At 54.2% G+C, this 19,164-nt stretch overlaps 1 protein-coding gene across 8 annotated transcripts in view; it reads right to left on the bottom strand.

Annotated features, from left to right (window-relative positions):
* GRB10 (growth factor receptor bound protein 10) overlaps positions 1-19,164 on the bottom strand; it is a 182,866-nt gene that overhangs the window by 133,587 nt on the left and 30,115 nt on the right. For 7 of the 8 annotated variants that reach the window (XM_053218707.1, XM_053218705.1, XM_053218700.1 and 4 more), the window contains exon 2: positions 15,977-16,127. The gene's annotated coding sequence lies outside the window, so the exon portion shown is untranslated. Of the gene's footprint in view, positions 1-15,976; positions 16,128-19,164 lie in introns of those variants that run through there. The other variant, XM_027046005.2, reaches the window with a different exon arrangement.

Genomic DNA, 19,164 nt, shown 5'->3' with positions numbered 1-19,164 from the left:
TCCAACTCTTGATCTCGGCTGGGGTCATGATCTCGTGGTTCGTGAGCTCGAGCCCCAAGAGGAGCTCTGCACTGACAGCACGGAGCCTGCTTGGGATTGTCTCTCTTCCCCCCTCTCTCTCTCTGCCTCTGCCCTGCTCTCTTTCTCTCTCCCTCTCAAAATAAACAAACTAAAAAACTTTTAAAAAAAGAAATTTGGACGGGGCGGCTGGGTGGCTCAGCCGATTGAACATCCGACTTCGGCTCCGGTCATGATCTCACGGTTCGTGGGTTCGAGCCCCACGTCGGGCTCTGTGCTGACAGCTCGGAGCCTGGAGCCTGCTTCAGATTCTGTGTCTCCCTCTCTGTGCCCCTCCCTTGCTTGTGCTCTCTCTCACTCTCTCAAAAATAAACATTTAAAAATAATTAGAAAAAATAAACTTGGAGACTTTAATGAAATTAGAACTTTTATTTAAAATGTACGCCAAAAATCAGAACAATCTTAAAAAAAGATCCTTAGGGTAGAAAACTCTGGAGATAAAAAGGACTGAAGCCCGTACTCCTCCCACCTTCACCCCAACATATAAAGAAAGCCATGGACTTAGATGTTCTTACTGTCAATTATTTCCATTTGTCAAGACAGAGAAAAGAAGAAAAAAGAAAAAGACAGGATTTCCCAAGTGCTTGCTGAGACCACGTAGTGGGCTGGGCAGGGATAGTTACGTCTGTGTACAAACACACGCACACACACACACTCACCCTAGTATCATTCCCGCGGGTTGACAGGCGTGAAACAGAGTGCAGTGGTCAAGGTCCTGGGGCCAGTGATGGGAAGGGACAGAGGAGGTAACAAAGGTCAGTCCAGAAGTACACGCCCACAGTCCCATGGTTGTTAAACTGTGGTCCCCAGGCACCACCTGGGCACCTGCTCACACACAATACTGCAGCCCAGACGCTGACCCACTAAATCACAAACTGGGAGTGAGTCCCAGGGGGCTCCGTGTCTCTGGCCAAGCCCCAACCACAGGGCGCCTCGGGTGCCTGGGCTGCACCCCAGACCAGCAAAAATAAAATCCTGGGGACGCAGGCGTGGTTTTAAGCTCCCCAGTGTTTACAAAGCTGAGAACCACTACTCTCCTCTCTTTGGTTTACATTGTTAATCCTTTTTTATGATGTGTGCAAGGGGAACAGAATTGGGAAAAGACTGCAATAAAGCCTCGAAGACTCCCAGTTCACTTTCTGGAAGCTGGGGGGTAAACCATATCATCAGTTCCTCAAAATGCTCCACCCGAATCCTAAAGGCCAGATCCCCGGCTGGAAGCTGTAGCTGGTACGTCCTCTGCCTTTTACGAATCTACCCCTTTTTCCCATGGAAACACCGATCGAAGGGTGAAAGCGGGAGACACGGCAGGCCAGGACCCATCTTGACGGCCGGCAGGAGAGATGGCTTCATCACCGCAACGAGGTCTGGACGTGACCGTACGTGGGAGAAGGACCTTGGGCTTCATATTCTCAGCCTTTGGTAAGAGACTTGTTTGGAATATTCTATTCAATAGAGCCCACAGTGCCTTCCGCCCAAGTGCTTTGTTCAGCCTCCTGACCGAACACAAGCTCGAATCCTTGAACAAGCCACGTGGAGACACTACTTCTGTCCCCACCGGACAGGCCAGGAGCCCGAGCAGAAGCGGCTTGCCTCCAGTCACCCGTGCCAGCCAACTGTGTGGTCAGTCCCTGAGATCCTCTCTGCCCTAATCCAGAGACCAGATGCGGAGTGCCCAGACACGGGGTCCAGTCCACGCAAGCCAGGAGAGGCCGACGGTGGACACTGACCCTCTGTTTCCAGCAGCCCCAGCCCGTGGGCACCGGGCCTGAGAGCCGGGCCTCCCTCTGCCGTGGTTAACGCACAGGCGTGCAATCGTGTGCTGAGTCCGGGATGGGGCTCCTAATCCAGTTCCTGAAGGCTCCCGTAAGGACTGACCCCATGGACTCGGACGCATTGTTAGAAAAGTCAAGAAACAAACAAGCCACAGAGAACAGCTGAGACGATGCACAGGCCCAGCGGCCTCCTGACCTCCATCAGAAATGCATTACCACGGAAAACAACAGATTCTCCGGATAGTGAAATGAGGGGGTCGGTGAGAATGCCACGCGCCGCCTTCCCAGAAGTGGTGGGACACTCCCTGAGCAGGTGGCGAGAGGGAAGCCACATTTGCACAGAGCCCCAGACAACCCTGACACCCGTAAGGGGGCCATCCGCTCTTCACAGATGGGGACGCACGCTCGGAAATGAGGGACAACCTGGATGGACCTTGTGGTCAAGGGAAGCCCGTGGGACCGGGCACAGGCGGCAGGCCTGGGAGCCGGAGCAAAGGAGGGATCTCCTGCAGAGGAGGGCATCCGACCTTGTGTGACCAGGGAGACACCAGGGGGAGAGGAGAAACCGTCATTGGTTTTAAATTTAAAATGGGGGTTATTTACACATAAACCTAAACTTGGGGTCCTTTTAAAAGAACTTGCTTTCCAGGGCACCTGGGGGACCCAGTTGGTTAAGCGTCCGACTTCGGCTCAGGTCATGATTTCACAGTCCGTGAGTTCGAGCCCCGCGTTGTGCTCTGTGCTGACAGCTCAGAGCCTGGAGCCTGCTTTGGATTCTGTGTCTCCCTCTCTCTCTGCCCCTTCCCCTCTCATACTCTGTCTCTCTCTCTGTCTCAAAAATAAATAAACGTTAAAAAAAATTAAAAAAAAAAAAAAAAAAACCCTTGCTTTCCAGGGCGCCTGGGGGGCCAAGTCGGTTAAGCATCCGACTTCGGCTCAGGTCGTGATCTCACGGTTCCCGAGTTCGAGCCCCGTGTTGGGCTCTGTGCTGATGGCACGGAGCCTGCTTGGGATTCATTCTCTGTCTGTCTGTCTGTCTGTCTGTCTCTCTCTCTCTGCTCCTCCCCTGCTCATGCTCTCTCTCAAAATAAATAAGTAAAAATAAACTTAAAAAAAAAAAGGAAACATAAAGACCCTCCCAATGAATAATCGCAACATTCTGTCCTCTGGCACGACCTGAGTAACTCACCACCAACGGAAAGACACCAGATCTCTCTGGGGAGGTGAAAAGTCACATAGTGAAGTCAATGTCTTTTCTCATATTCCGAGGACTGCGGCCCCCGTCACCCCGCGATCCCTGCACCCCAGCTCGTCTACCTTGGTGTCCCCAGGGGCTCCATCCTCCCTACCATGACTATTTCTTGCACTAGGAAGAATACGGGGCGGGAAAGGTTTCTGTCCATTGCTCCTCCCGCAGCTTTACTGCCTGTCTGCAAACCTCGATGAGACAGATTCCAAACCCGCTGCCCCGAGCTCCGTCTGGAAACCCCACGGCCCAGAGACACCCCCGTCGCACAGGTCCCAACCTGCCGAAACCTGAGTGCCCGTCCCGGAACATCAGCCCCTGACACCGGGCTTAACAGGGTGAGTCTCCCGCCCCACAGCCACTCAGTCCACCTGCACAACGTCTGTCCCTTCCCTCCTCTTGTCCCACCACCACACAGTCCCTGCCTCTCTGCTGCCTACCAAGCACCCCACATGCCCACTGAACCCACCTGCCAGCAAGAGCTTGTCCCAGGCCCTGCCCTCTGCCTCCCCCGCCCATCCTCAGTATCCCTCGGCCATCCCAACAGAAGTGTGGTTCTCAACGCTGCTCTCGTGTCACAAGTCATTCTTTCAAACTCCTGGCCCCAGCCCCTCCCTCACAGTAGCCCACCTAACTAGCGCCCATACCTTAAAGAACCGTCCAGGTGACGGGCAATGTCCGGGCAGAGGGCAAGGCGGGGAAATAAGGCACAAGTTACCCCCAGCCCCAAGGATCTCCGCCCTCCAACCTTCTTACTGATCCGAACCTATGTTAGCTGGACACAAGGGTACATTTTTTTTCCAGTGAAGCCGGAAACGATCTGAACGCTCTACGTGTCCATCCATCACAAGGATGCCAATGCGCGTAAGTCCATGAACACCACGTCCGTGTGCGTGTGTCACGCGAGGTGCGTAGGTTTCTAATTCGATTCCGCTCCAACGCGGCTACAAAACTATACGGGAAAATACTCAACAACGCATCACGTCTTCTACAACTACCTGTTCTCTCCGCTCCCCGAATCCACCCGGCCGGCCCTGTCCCCGCACTCCTGAACCCACATTCATCCAGGATCCCGGCTCCAGCACCCGGCATGGCCACCCGTTGGACTCAGGGCCCATGAACACCTCCCAGGACGCCAGGACACCACCTCGCTCGCATGCTCCTGCTTGGTCTCCACAGCAGTGACCCCCTGACACTGAGACCTCTAAATACTGGGGGCCGTCACCCAGTTCTCAGACCCCCTCCCTCCGACGTGAAGCTCCTTTCTCTCTGTCCCTGTAACTATCACTTTGTGTCTTTTCCAGGACCCGGCCCCCGACTCCCACCAAGCACACACCCGATTCCTGCCCGCTGCCGCTTGGCTGTCCGCCCCCCCTCCCCCGGCCTCTCTGACCCAAGTGTCCACCCTCAAAGGCCCCCACTGCTTCTCCCAATCAGCACACACAAACGCCCTCCGCCCACTGGCTCGGGCAGAGACACTGCATCATCTGTGAGCCCAGCCCGCTCTCTCTTCCACACGCCTGCCGCCCCCCGGAGGCAGACCCTAACTGCCACCCCCGACCAAGTGTGGTCCGAGCGCTCGGTCCCCGTACCCAGCTGCTCGACTGCAGACCTCCCGGCAGAGAAGCCGGGGTGGTCCTCTTAAAATCAAGCCCCCGCCTGCACTGCTCTGCCCTCGGATCCCACGCTGCCAGGGACCCTGGTCCTCAAAACAGCTGCTGGATCCCCTCCAGACTCTGACAGGCAGAGACACAGGGGAGGGAGGAGGGCACCGGGGGCGGACGGGGAGGACAGAGGGGCGAGGAGAAGAAGAACGGGCCACAGAGCAGGTCAAACCACGTCTGGAAGGTGCTTCATCTGGCTACACTCTGCGTCACTACGGGAAGCCGCAAAGTTGAACTGGAGGAAAAGAAAACCATTTGGCGGCACGTAAATCCCGCCTATTTTACCAGGAGGTCCTTCCCGCTCCTGTGAACATGAAAGGAAGGTCAGAACAGGCTCCGGCCGTCGGTTCTGATTGTTGCGTCCTCGTCAGGATTAAGAGCCAGGCCGGAGCGGAGCCAAGGCCACGTTCAGGCCCCGCGCCCACTATCCCGTGGCCCACAGACGGTCACAGGGTCCCTCCTCACCCGCCAGGTGGGAGTGAGATGCGGCTGCCTGACACGGGCGGAGGTCGTGACTGCCGCTGCCTCAGGTGCTCCTGACCCCTGACCCCTCTTCCCACGCCACCAATCCATTATCCACTGCCCTCCTACACAGCTTCTCGCTCCTCTAAGGCAAAGCTTGTATTTACCCCAGTTAAAAGTCCCCCCAGTGTAGATACAGTCGAGCCCTGAGGATCATACCGTAAAATCTTGGATTGCGAGGAACTTGTCCTGCGAGGGTTCCGCAAGACGAGCAAACGTTTCTAGCAAATTTTAACTTGATAAACGAGCGATGTCTTGCGATACGAGTCGTACGGGATGCCGAATGTCACGTGATCACAACTGAGCTACAGGTCCCTGAAGTGCGCTTTGAGATACGAGCGCTTTGGATGACAAGCGTGTTTCCGGAATGAATCATGCTCTCAAAAACCAAGGTTTTACTGTAAGATAATGTATCTTCTTAAGGGTTTGGCCTGGACGAGATGCACTAAATGCAGGAACACACCTCGCAGGAGGATGGATGTCTCCTATCTCTGCAGGTGGACACGTGTTACCCGCGGGGCGAGGATGGGGGCGCCGGACAAACCCACGCGGCCCACCTGGACACCTGCTGCCCCTCAGCAGGGCCCTGACGGCAAGTGGGGACACGCCTGCTTCCAGGGCCAGGAGGGAGGGCAGGCACCTCGCTACTCTAAATCACTGCTTGGGGGCCACGTGTGGTACAGACTGACATTAACGAGGCCACACCAGGAAGGGGAGGCTCCATGGCGGGGGCCGAGTCTGGGCCAGTGGTGGGAACTGGGGAGCTGGGGAGCAAGGAGATGGGAGGAAGCACAGATGTAGGGGACACGAGATACTTCAGCAACGCAGGATGGAGCCCCAAAGCCAGGCCGGGAGAAGCAGCAGAAAACACTCAGGGTGGGACCACGGAAAGGAGCCCATTGCTGGACACTTGCTGAGCGTCAACTTGCATTTTCCTCTTCCTCCCCCTCCTTCTGGCCAGCACGTGAGGCTGTGTGCAAATGAGGAGCCCACAGCCCAAGGTTTAGGCAACAGGTGCACTGAGGTTGTGGCCGGGACTGGGGCCTCGGGACCAGAGCCCTCTGGGGATGGAGGCCGGTCCAGGTAAAAACATAACCTTATCCGTTCTGGCCACATAGACTTTGAGGGAAAACAGCTCTGGTCTCGTGGACAGGGCGGGACCCAACCCCCAAAAAGGAAAAAGCTACTGAGGCCATTTCTTTCGCAACCATCATGGGAAGTCCTGACTCCTACTTCAGGAAGATGTGCTAAATGAAAATACGTATTTTTTAGAAACTCTGCTTTTCTCACCTAAATAAAGGGTCAAAATGGATCTCTACAACCTAGAGGACACTAAAAATTCTTCAAACGGCACAGTTCTAGAGGTTTACAAACGCATTAATCTCTTTCCCACGCGAATTGGATTTTTATTAGAAAATTCCTTAACGTCTAATAGTAAAACGGAATTTTAAAATTGTTCTGTTTAAGGGGCGCCTGGGTGGAGCGTCCGACTTCGGCTCAGGTCATGATCTCACGGTTTGGGAGTTGGAGCCCCGCGTCGGGCTCTGTGCCGACAGCTCGGAGCCTGGAGCCTGCTTTGGATGCTGTGTCTCCCTCTCTCTCTGCCCCTCCCCCACTCATGCTCTGGCTATCTCAGAAAGAAACATTAAAAAAAATTTTTTTAATTGTTCTGTTTTCAAAAAAAATAGATTTGTATCTATTCTGGCCACACTAGTCCTACACTATGGGAGTCACAATAACGAACCACGAAGGGGCACCTGGGTGGCTTGGTTGAACGTCCGGCTCTTGATTTTGTCTCAAAGTCATGCCCTCAGGGTTTCATGAGTTTAAGCCCTGCTTCAGGCTCTATGCTGTCAACATGCTTGGGACTCTCTCTCTCTCCCTCTTGCTCTGCCCCTCCCTCTCCCCCCTACCCCACTCAAAATAAATAAATACACTTAACAAAAAATAACAAACCACCAAAGAGTTTTTCTTCCAAAGTTTGTAATTGGCAGGATCTGTCATTTTTGAAACAATGTGTTCCCCCCATTGGCCCTGACGATAACTAATAATAACTAATAACATTGGTCACAATAACTAAGAAAGCAATAATCTCTGGGTGGAACCCCCACATCCATCATACTCCCTCCGGACCCTCAGATATCAACTCTCTTGTCTACAAAGCGATTCGTCAAAAGAAGCCCTGACAGGACAAAGAGGAGCATGTCCAGAATGCCACCCTCCTCTCTCCATCTAAATGGACCAACTTCAGGACCCAGGTCTGCTGCTTCTGAAAGCAGGGGATGTTTAGACTGAGCATTCGACCAGCGGGTACTTGTTATCGTAAATCCCATCGCGCGTTACTGCATCCTTCCATCTTCCTTTCATTGAGACTGTGAACTCAGAAAAAATGACCACCCCCCCCCCCTTTGACCCAGAACATTCTGCAGCAGCCTGCTGGCCCAGCCACTCTGTCAGCAATAGCATCCCCAGGCTGCCCCTACTCCTGGAAAGAAACAGGGAATGTGTATTTCTTGACAGTTGGAATGTCTGAGCCACGGATCACACATAGGAGCTGCCACAGGGATCCCCACGGGGAAGCAGCCTGAATGGGGCTCCCTCTGCTACCTCAGGAACTGAGTCCCCCTGGCACACGCCAAGGCACAGAGTCCTCTGCACAACTTCTAAGACGGCCACAGGCAGCGGCGTGATCCGTGCTGCTCTTAGCGTTCCCGTGTGAAGCCACTGGGAAAGCTGATGAGCTACCATCTCCGGACAAGGACTGAAGAGCAAGAAAGATATTTCCTCATTGCTTCTTTTCTCTTTTCTACTGTAGCAGGTACACACATGAAGGTCCCCCTTTTTCTCTACAGCAGGTGCGCACAGGCAGGTCTCCGTTTTCTCTTTTCCACCGCAGCAGGTGCACACGTGAAGGTCTCCATTTTTTCTCTTAACCACAGCAGGTGCACACAGGAAGTCTCCTTGTCATTGTCCATCCATTCGTCCATCTCGGGGCAATCCCGTTCAACAGAAGCTTCCATGACTGCAAACATGTGAAGCCTGGTAAGAGTCACCCTTGGGCTGACACATTTAGAAGTGCCAAAGTATACCAGCCATGATTCTAAATACCCAAGAGCGGCAGAAACCTACAGTAATTATAAAACCTAGCTTCCTACCACTAGTCCCCAGTGTCCGTGAAGTTCAGCCACGTCCAATGCTAATTCCAGAAGAGTTATGTTTTTATGTCACAAAGATACACGAGTTCCAGTCTAATGACGCTGACCACTTTAACAGGACAGGAAAGACATTAGCTACCTTAGACGATGAGTCACCCAGGCCCTACCTTCAGCCTAGGCTGACCCCCATATCCCAAGATAACTCACTGGTGACCGAAAGGATAGGCCCTTCCAGACCAGTCTGGGCCGTCTGAGAAGAAAGTTAAGTCCAGGAATCATCTTTCACCATTGTAAACACGAGTAAAATAAATAAGATAAAGATAGGCTGACAGCATCCCCCCCAATGGTTTGCCCCTGACGCTGCAGACCAAGCAAGAATTAACTAGGTGCCACCCATGTGCCTGGGGCTCCCAATCTTAAGACAGAGACAGCACCCTTGGCACTTTATCCACATCGACTTGCCTTGAACACTGTCCTCCCGACCAGTCGTACACCTGCTCTCTCCCAGCCCAAGACGCACGCGACCGGTACACTCACGGCGACGTCCCAAGACAGACGCCTGAGCCCTTGGCAGGAGGAGATCACATCCAGAGAAGGGGATGGAAGGAGGAACACACTTTCCCACAAGCCTAGAAGGAAGTGCACGCGCAGTAAAGCAAGCATTCTACGCCCGCCGTAGTGGAACAGCAAAAGCCTGGTTGAGGTCCCTGAGGCTTACCTTCAACACCGCGTTAAACACTCTTACCCTGCAATTGTCCAAATTGATTTTGATGCTGTCACTGCTCAAAAAACACTGAGCTTCCAGGAATAATGCCTGTTACCTTTGGGGCACCTATGTGGCTCAGTGAAGCATCGACTATTGATTTTGGCTCATGTCATGATCTCACGGATCCTGAGATTGAGCCCTGCATCAGGCTCTGTGCTGGCAGCTTGGGACTCTGTCTCCCTCTCTCTCTCTCTTGAAATAAATAAACATTAAAAAAAATTTTTTGCGGGGGGAGGGGGGGAATGCCTGTTGGTTAACCGTCTGACTTCAGCTCAGGTGATGATCTCTCCTGAGTTCGAGCCCCGCATCGGGCTCTGTGCTGACAGCTCAGAGCCTGGAGCCTGCTTCGGATTGTGTCTCCTCTCTCTGTCCCTCCCCTGTGCACGCTCTCTCTCTCTCTCTCTCTCTCTCAAAAGTAAATAAACATTAAAAAAAAATTGTTTTTAATTTTTTAAATGCCTGTTAGCTTACACTTAAGTACTCAAATACCCAAAGTTCTCAGAAACTTGTCGATACTGCACATTTTAACATGATGCAAAGGCCTCCAATCCCTCTTGGCATCATGAAGGTAACGAGGGAGAGGTGGGCTTAGCTGGCGTTTCTTCCCCTCACTGTCACCTTCCGTGCCAGCAGCATCCAGTGGGAGCTGAATGAGCCCCGACAGGTAATGAGGCCGTGCATGTGCACCCTCCACACCCCCAAGGGGGTGCAGGGGAGCTGAGTCTCCCCTGCATGTGACCACAAGGAGCCTGTGCTCCAGGAAGGTGTGAGTCCAGGAAGGCCGTGACAAGGAGCCGAGCTCGGGTGGTGCTGGCCGGACCCAGCTGGCATGAGTCCCCCAGCCCCACGCAGTCCTGCAGCGACGCCCCACCAGGGAAACCACCTGCTAAGGAGATTACAACGGCACCCCCGACTCTCACAGCATAAACCCGAGATGTCCAGAGCACAACTGAAAATCACCTGTCACTCCCAGAACAAGGTCAATGGTGCCCTGGAACAAGATGACCACAGATGCCAGCACGGTGAGGACTCCAGCTGGAATGGGCAAGAGTGTCCGTGTGACCGTCCTACAAATGCCTCCATGACAATTGCACACATTCTTGAAACAAACAAGAGCTAGAGACCTGCATCTCTAAGGGACTTACAAGCCGGGTGCAAACAGATTATTTTGCTTCCTTCAATGTTAGGGAGTTTTAGATTCCTTCCACCCTCGGGGAATAACATGCCAAGACCCCAACATATCTGGACACAACAGTGCAAACACCTCAATCAGATATTTATCAGATGTACCAGCTGACGGGGGGGGGGGGGGGGGGGGGGGGGGGGAGGGGGAGAGACGCGCCACAGGATCCTGGCTTCTCAGCACAAGGAGGAGAGAAGGTTCGTGCAACCCCAGCATCAGGGCACGCTGGGTCAAGCGCCCCAAACGAGGCAGAAATAAAACAATATGGGCACCCCACAGGAGGACACAGAAGTCTGCCAAGAGGCTGCGAGGATGCTTTCAGTGGGGAGCACATGGCAGAACACAGTCAACGGGGAGCAATGGGAGAGCGGAAAGAGAGAAGCAGGCACCATTAGAAAACTCAGGAGGCGACAGGAGTCCAGAGAGGAGGACACACGCCGAGGTGCACACCAGTTCCTTCCAGGTCTGTCTTCGTGGGGGCCTGGGAGGCTCAGTCGGTTAAGCATCCGACTCTTGGTTTCGGCTCAGGTCATGATCTCACGGTTCGTGAATTCGAGCCCTGTGTCAAGACTCTTCGCTGACAACACGGACCCTGCTTGGGATTCTCTGTCTCCCTCTCTCTCTCTCTGCCCCCCACCCCTCTCTCAAAATAAAAAACAAAAAACAAAAAACAAAAAAACAAAAAAAACTCCCTTCCTGGCTGGCTGGCCTCAAGCTGTGGCACAACTGGGACTCTCTGCTCTTGAAAAGAAGAAGACAGAAGTCACTCCATTTACAGTTAGATTCTTAGGAGGTGTGGGTTTAAATTATACTGTAAACAGGGACGTGCAACCGGTTAGCACAGCCGGGCAGAGAAATGGCTTCCACCTCCTGTCCTGCTACAAAGGTTACACCCGCTACAGCAGTAACTACCACCATACCCCTCCCATCCCAAGGCTCCAAGGCCCAGAGGGGGCGCCCTCCTGCTGTATGTTGAGGGGCCGGGGGCCCACACCGCTGGGCGCAGGCCCACCTCTGCTGTCGGGAGAGAGCACGCTCTGGAGGCGAGGCCCCGCAGAGGGTGCGATGCAGCCGACACAGGGTCTGGGGGTGCAACGCTCTGACCCAAGTCGACTGCGAGAACAAAACAAGCAACTAAAACCTGGGGTCAGAGGATGGCTAAGCTCAGAGGCTTCCGTGGGATCAAGACTAGGACAGTAAGGGGCGCCTGGGGGGGCTCAGTCGGTTAAGCGTCCGACTCTTGATTTCGGCTCAGGTCATGATCTTGCGGTTCGTGGGATCGAGCCCCGAGTCGGGCTCCAGGCTGACAGCACAGAGCCTGACTGGGATTCTCTCTCTCTCCGTCTAGGCCCCTCCCGGGCTCATGTGCTCTGTTTCTTTCTTTCTCTCTCTCTCTCTCTCTCTCTCTCTCTCTCTCTCTCTCTCTCTCTCTCAAAATAAATAAATAAGCTTTAAAAACAATTAAAACAACAAAAAAGAAGTCGGGCAGGTAAGACCATCTGTATCTTTCCCTCCCTTCCCCTAAGACCCCAAAATAAACAGGGCTCTTGGGATGCATCGACAGTGAAGGTGGGAGGGAGGGCGGCCCTAATGCCCAAATGATCCCCCCCACCCTCACTGACAGCCTTCGACCCCGCCCCTCCAGGATCAAGATTCCCATGCTGGATCCACCCAAATCCAGAGCCCCGGTCAGAGCCACCCTGCAAACCAAAGCCTGTGATTTATTAATTTCCCTGTTAGCCACTAACTGGGTCCCTCTCAGACCCTCTTATTTCATGTTACGGCATCTTCCCGAACCCCCAGGGGACGGGGCTCCGACTCACAGATCAAAGATAAGTGAGCTCATTTTATTCTTAATATTTGTTTTTGAGAGACAGAGCGAGAGACAGAGTGTAAGCAGGGGGAGGGGTAGAGAGAGAGGGAGACACAGAATCTGAAGCAGGCTCCAAGCTCTGAGCTGTCGGCACAGAGTCCAACGCAGGGCTCGAACTCATGAACCGCGCGCGAGATCATGACCTGAGCCGATGTCGGATGCTTAACCGACTGAGCCACCCAGGTGCCCCTGAGAAATGAGTTCTAAAGGGAACCTCTTGCTACCAGAATGTTCCATGTGTGCAGGGTTGTGGCCAGCCTGCAGACCCCAGTGCCCCACCTGGGACAGTAGCTAGTCCAAACTGTGCTCTCTGGAACTAATCAATGACTAGAAAAAGGTCAGGAAAATGAGAACCAATGTAATGCTTTATCTAATACGTCATAGGTCGTGTTCAAGTTAGCAGAGCCTAACGTGGGGCCAAATTAGTTCTCTTTAACGCAGGGGATCATAGAGGATGGGAGGAGCCGCACCCCGTCCCCGGTGGGGTCAGCACTGCCTTGGAGAAGATGCACACACTAGACCACCCAGCGGAATGGCCTGTGCCTGCAGCCCACACACCTGCACGCCCCCCGGCTCTCTCCGTGTCCCGTGAAAGTGCATTTTAGACTCGTCTGGCTAGGACTAAGGGTGCAGTGTGAGGCCACAGAGAATACAAACTGGTTTTTAAAAAATCTAAGACCTTCAGGGCACACAGGTGGTTTAGTCGGTTAAACGTCCAACTCTTGATTTCGGCTCAGGTCATGATCTCACCGTTCGTGAGTTTGAGCCCCTCGTCTAGTTCTGCGCTGACAGGGCGGAGCCTGCTTGGGATTCTCTCTCTCTCTCTGCCCCTCCCCCACCTGCACCTGCGCTCTTCTCCCCCCCAGATAAATAAATAAGCATTTAAAAAAAATACAAAAAACAAAATCTAAGACTTTCTACCTTGGACTCATCCCTGGAGAAGCCCATCACGAGAACTGTCAGTGACCACAAAGGCACCCGTGTCCACTGCCCAGCCATCCCCCAGACCCAGCAGGCTCCAGGCCCCCCAAGCACCCAATGGGTCCCACACATGTCGCACGAGAGGTCACCACATCAGCGTTCGGGTCAAGAAAGGGTTTTGTGGCTACAGTGTTTTTGGACATGCCGTCCCTGGACCAAACTTCAGCGACCCACCATTTAGTCCCTACACCTAGTGACCTTGCTGGGCATGCAAACTCATCCAAATGGGGGACGGACAGCCCCAGACCCAGCTGCCCAGTCCAGGAGGGTAGACGTGACACGCCCCACACGGTGCCTTCCACGTCAGCAGACCCCCACGCTTAAGCTGCCACGGATAACTAGATTTCAGGCCCCAGATAGGAGGATGAACTGTGAAACGAGGCTTCGTTTCATTGCATGCCCACGCCAAGACGTCCCTGATGGGGCTGTCGGAATCCAGAGGCTGGCGGCTTTGATGGTAACAGGTTAAGACCCGGACGCGGGGTGGAAGCTGAGCAAACAATCAAAGAAGTGGGGACAAGCGTGATTAGGGACGCCTCGGGCCTTTTTCCAGGTGTGTTCCTTCCACGCTGCAATCAGCTTGCCAGGGACAAAACCAGTCCCAACCCTCAAGGAGTCTCGGCACGACATGAAACAACCCCGAGGCACGGATGAAGGAGCCGGTCAGCAGGAGGGAGCACAGGGGCCACGAAGGATGCCCACGGCTATGTGGGAGCATCAGCCTGACCCACGACACCAGGTACCTTCCTTCCGTACCACGCCTGCCGGAGTTTCTGGCACGAAGTGCTCGCCGAGGAAGGCAAAAACAGAGGCAAGACAAAGCACCTGTGCCCTGGGTGTGGGACACGGATGGGATGGGGGCCACAATGAGGTTACTTCTCCCATCATTTCGTTCCCCACGCTGATTTCTGCAGCCTCCGGGAAGAGCCAGATAGGACGCTTCTGCCCCTTTTCTTCATCTCCCTCTGGTTTACAGAAACCAGTCTGTACCAGTGGTGGTGTTCCTCCAGGACTGGGGTAAAAGTCTGATGTCGCGGTTCATGGGAAGCAAGCCTCGCTCGGTGGGACAGGGGCAGGAGCAGGGAGGCCAGAGCTAAGCCCGACTCCGTGTGGGGAACATGGTCTCCATGAGGGCTCACTGGCTGGCGGGGGGCAGGGAGGGATCACAACCCAGAAAAAAAAAAAATCAACTTTCATGTTCGCTATCCAGAGAGAAAGAAACACGAAATGTCCACGCGTGCACCTTTTGAACCTGAACAGGATTCTAAAATGTTACTCAGCATCTAACGCGAGGCTGATGCTCGGGAAGGCTCTGCTGAATAAACCCGATTAATGAAGGGATTAGAACCCTCCTGTTCTGCACTATAGACAGGCAAGGAAAACCCAAGGGAGTCCAGGGTCATGACAGGTGGTAACACGGAACAGGAGAAGGGACGTATGTGAGTGTAGGAAATGGGGAGAGAAAGGCCAGCACCTCTGTCCCCGAGAAATCTGGACCCAACTTCCTCAGTCCAGGGTCCTGTCTGTTAAGGGCTGACCTCAAACATTCCCATGCTGGAACGCTGACCCCAGAATGTGCCGCTGGAACACTGACCCCAGAATGTGCCATATCTGGAGATAGGGTCTTTAAAGAGGTGCTTAAGGGGGCACCGGGGTGACTCAGCATCTGCCTTTAGCTCACTTCATGATCTCAGGGCTCACAGGTTCGAGCTCCGTGTTGGGCTCTGTGCTGACAGCTCGGAGCCTGGAGCCTGCTTCGGATTCTGTGTCTCCCTCTCTCTCTCTGCCCCTCCCCCACCACTCACACTCTGTCTCTCAAAACTGAATGAATGTTATAAAAAAAAATCTAAAGAGGTGATTAAGATAATTCGGGGTCTTGGGTAGGCCTCAATCCAAGAGGACTCATGTCCTTAGAAGCAAAAGAAAGCAGAACCCAGAGGCACACGGGAGGAAGACCATGCTGGCACCGACGAGGAGACGTTCATCTACACGCCAGAGACGGAGGCTTCCTAAGACTCTCAGACTTCTGGCCTCCAGAGCTGTGACCAAACGCACATGTGCTGTTCAAGCCGCCCTACCCGGGGTATTTGTTACGGCAGCCTGAGCTGACTGATACACTCTCCAGCACCCACCGTCCTCCCTGGGACCAAAGGCTGTAGCAGGCCCGTTTGCTGGAAGACTGTTCCGGGCTCAGTTCTCCAACTAGCGTCGCAGCCCCGTGGACAGCATGGTAAGAACCCCACAACTCAGCCGACCGGGACAGAAGGGAAGGTCCAGGTGTAGCACCTGCCCCAGAGGCTCATTATTTACGGGCACCCCACTACCAGCGCTAAGGTGGGATGCACCCCGCACAAGCTCCAAGCTCTATCGGAAAACAAAGCCTGAGGCAGGAGCCGCCCCCCATTCTGTCCTGGCCCGTCGCCAAACACAACAGCTTCTTGGCGGAACACCAAAGGGGGGCAGGCGAGGGAGAGGCACAGCGGGCGTGGAGGGTGGTCTGCAGAGCCCAGGGAGGCCCAGTGAGATCTCTCAAGTCACCCAGCTCAGTGCAGGGAGCAGAGGGGAGGCAAGGGGACACAGAGAGACAGGCACAGAAACACCGGAAGAAAGCATCCGTCATCAGGCCCCTGCCTACAGCGACCCTCACTTACTGATCTCAGCTCAGTCAATATTTACCAGATGCTTCTCCCAAGAGAGAATCCCACCTCTGGGTAAAGACCGAACAGACCTTACCTGTCAGGGGCTCGCTCCGGCTCCGCTGGTTTGGCAGCCGCCTCGGCTCGACCACGAGGACCCAGGTGAGAACCAGGTGCCAGTCACGGTCGCGGGGCTCCCGCTCCCCACAGCTCCCTGCTCCGGTTCAGCCTCATACCCGGCTCCAAAGCTGAAAAGTCAAAGAGGCCGTCACTGAACACCCTGAACTTGGCCAAACACAAATCTTCTGCTCTGCACCCAAGACTCCAGTCTTTTTGAAACAGACACGTGGAATATTTTTCTTTTCAGGGAGATTTAACTTAAAAGATTCTACAAGGAGCAGAGAAAGGAAGAGGTCCACAAGGACCAGGCTTTTTCTCGTCGGCATGTCAATCAACTGCAGGGGCAGATCCTGCCGGCGGAGACCGGAGGACACGGGGAGGCTGCCCCGCGTCCCGGGTCACCGTCTTCCCTCGGCAGTAGAAGCAAGTGCCCCCGAGGCAGGCTGGGAACGGAACGCACAGACCTCTGCCCTCTCGCAAGGCCAAGCGTACCTAGCATTTGTGCCGGGAGCCCAGATCCGAGCCCACGTCATCATTCCCGGGGTCCTCGCAGGCTGCAACCCTCACCCCACCCCACGGAGACCCCCTTCCATCTCAGCCCGGGTACCCGCCCCCCTGGTGCCGGCAGGGAGCACGGACTGATGTTCTCCATGAGGCGCACGCGGGTTCAGCGGGAAGGGGCAGAAGCGGGCAGACCCGCGGTCTGACCCCTGGCCACTTCCTTTTTCGCCGCCTTATGCAACTCATCTACTGAGGGATGAGCAGGAGGGCTGTTCTAGGCTTGAAGAGGAGTGTCAGCACCAAGGCAGAGGCTGGAGGGGAGTTTCCAGTCACCAGGGTGCTCCCTGAGCCGGGCTCCTCTGCAGGCCGGTGGGGAGAGAGCCCACCTCCCCGAGGACAGTAACATATGCTGCTGAATCGTCACGTGCCGAGTGACACACACGCCCCCAACGCCTCAGCAGGGAGAAGAGCATGGAGCGTTCATCACCGCTGCCGCCTCTGTGTGTCCAAGCCGGTCCCCTGCCCGCGGTGTGGGTGCCCCTGCAAGGAGAGGAGATGCCTAAACTAACCTTTCCTGATCACTCGACAGTGGAAATAAAACGTGCCCTGTTGCTGACCCGCGATGGAAGAAGTCCGGGACCTAGAATTTACTAGAAAACCACCGCAGGCGGTCCCACCAGGCACGCTGGCTGGAGATCACGCACAAGAGCCAGAGAGCCCTGGTGCCTCTGCAGGTGACACCCGGGCGAGTCGGGAAAGTCACTGAATTCACTGAGCCCAAGTCCCCAGCTCCAAAATCGACATGGAAATACCATTTCCCCCCCAGGGCTTTTACGAGGAGGAAACCAGCTGACACATGTCAAGCTGTAGGACCCAACACACAGTAAACGCTGAATGAATGCTACATTTTCACGAATGTGACTCTGCCGGCAGCGTGCCCGTTGTCAGACGCGGAACACGCCAGCCACCTACAGGCTGTGAAGCCCACTGATGCTCAGACAGAACGCTGGCCTTAGGATCGAGAGGGGCACGCAGGTCACAAGAGTACGTGGGGGCATCACACTGAACGCCACCTGCACACGCAAAGGCGTTTTACTAAGGGCACCTGCTGTCATCCTCGCAAAGAATTTGTAACTCCGAAAAGGATTACAGCAATTGTATCAGGCGGGACGTCTCTAAATTCTAGTAGCTAGGTTGTCCACAAATTAAAAAGAAAAATAAAAAAGGTGAACAGTCAGACAAGCATGAGGGTCTCTGAAATGACAATGGGCCGGGACCGGGGAAACGGACTTGGGTCACGTAACACATCCACTCCTCACACTCTGACAGGTTTCCCATCTTTTCCAGAGAAACTAATCTTTTTCTGGAGTCTGATCCGAATGCCCCATGGCTACTTCCGGATGTAGCTCTCACACGTATGCTTTTAAATTTGCAACACACACTCGGGACGTTTGCCCCTGACCGCAGGCACCAGGGCATCTGGCTGGCTGAGGGGGTTCGGGGGTCAGGCTCCTGGTTTCCGCTGAGGTCACGATCTCACGGTTCATGGGATCGAGCCCCACATCGGGCTCCGTACTGACAGTGCGGAGCCTGCTTGGGATTCACTCTCTCTCTGCCTTTCCCCACCCGTGAGCTCTCTCAAAACAAAGAAATAAACCTTTTTGAAGAAATATGGGCAACATAAATTAATCTATAATTAAAGAAAAATGACATCCAGTTGTTTGTTCCACCATCGTTGTCTATTCTAGAAACGTGGATATCGAACTTCCCAGCAGAGAGAACAAACACAGGACGGTTTCCGAACACGGTGAGCTGTAAGAGCTCCTGAGACGCGTCCTCACCAAGGGCAGGACCACCCGCCAGGCACAGAGAACTGCTTTAAAGAAGCCTCCAGCGCCGTGTGCGCTGGCCCGTCCACACCCATGGCCGCTGTCGCCAACACCAGCAGAGCACAGCCCGACGTGCTGCCCGAGCCGGCCGCGTGCCTCACACGTACCGGCGCCCTGGGGACTCTGTGCCATTCGCGCATCAGTCCAGACAGTGCGCTGCTGCGGGTTCACGGTCAGACACGACGCAAACTTGAAATCCCACATGCGTGAACGTGGGCAAAAAACAAACATCTGGACTCACTTCCAGAGTGTTTCGGAAACAAAGGACCCCTTGATTTCTCTGTAGCATCTGTGATATCTTCCAAAAATTCCAGAGTGAGTATTAATCTTTCCATCCGTCTAGCTTCCCCGCGCTAAATATTTAGAGTAATAACAGTGACTATTTAGACATTCAACAAACCCCCACGTTCACGAGGAGGCTATTGGGCGGGTTCAGCCACACGGCTCTGGAATGAAGTCTAGGCCTTTATAAAAGGGGACAGAATAGCCTTAATTCAAAAAACTGAACTCAGCACTGTGCTGATGTCAGAGCCGCTTGTGACAGCAAACTGAGAAAGACAGCTGGAGAAATAGATCAACGAAATGGAACTGAAGAAAGGCGAGTTTTTTTTTAAAAAAAGTCATTATACAAAATTTCAGAGTGCTACTGCCCGACCCTGAGGACAGCGGAAGAGAGAAGCGAGGATTAAAGCTTCTCGCGTCACTTTCAGCGGGATGTGCTATTCCAGCAAGGCCACAGATGCCCCCACCCGGCGGGCGGGATGGGCCATGAGGA

This window comes from Acinonyx jubatus, chromosome A2 (assembly GCF_027475565.1).
Source record: "Acinonyx jubatus isolate Ajub_Pintada_27869175 chromosome A2, VMU_Ajub_asm_v1.0, whole genome shotgun sequence".
Lineage (NCBI taxonomy): Eukaryota > Metazoa > Chordata > Mammalia > Carnivora > Felidae > Acinonyx > Acinonyx jubatus.
Note: the sequence above shows the minus strand (reverse complement) of the source record. Positions and strands in the feature narration are given on the sequence as shown.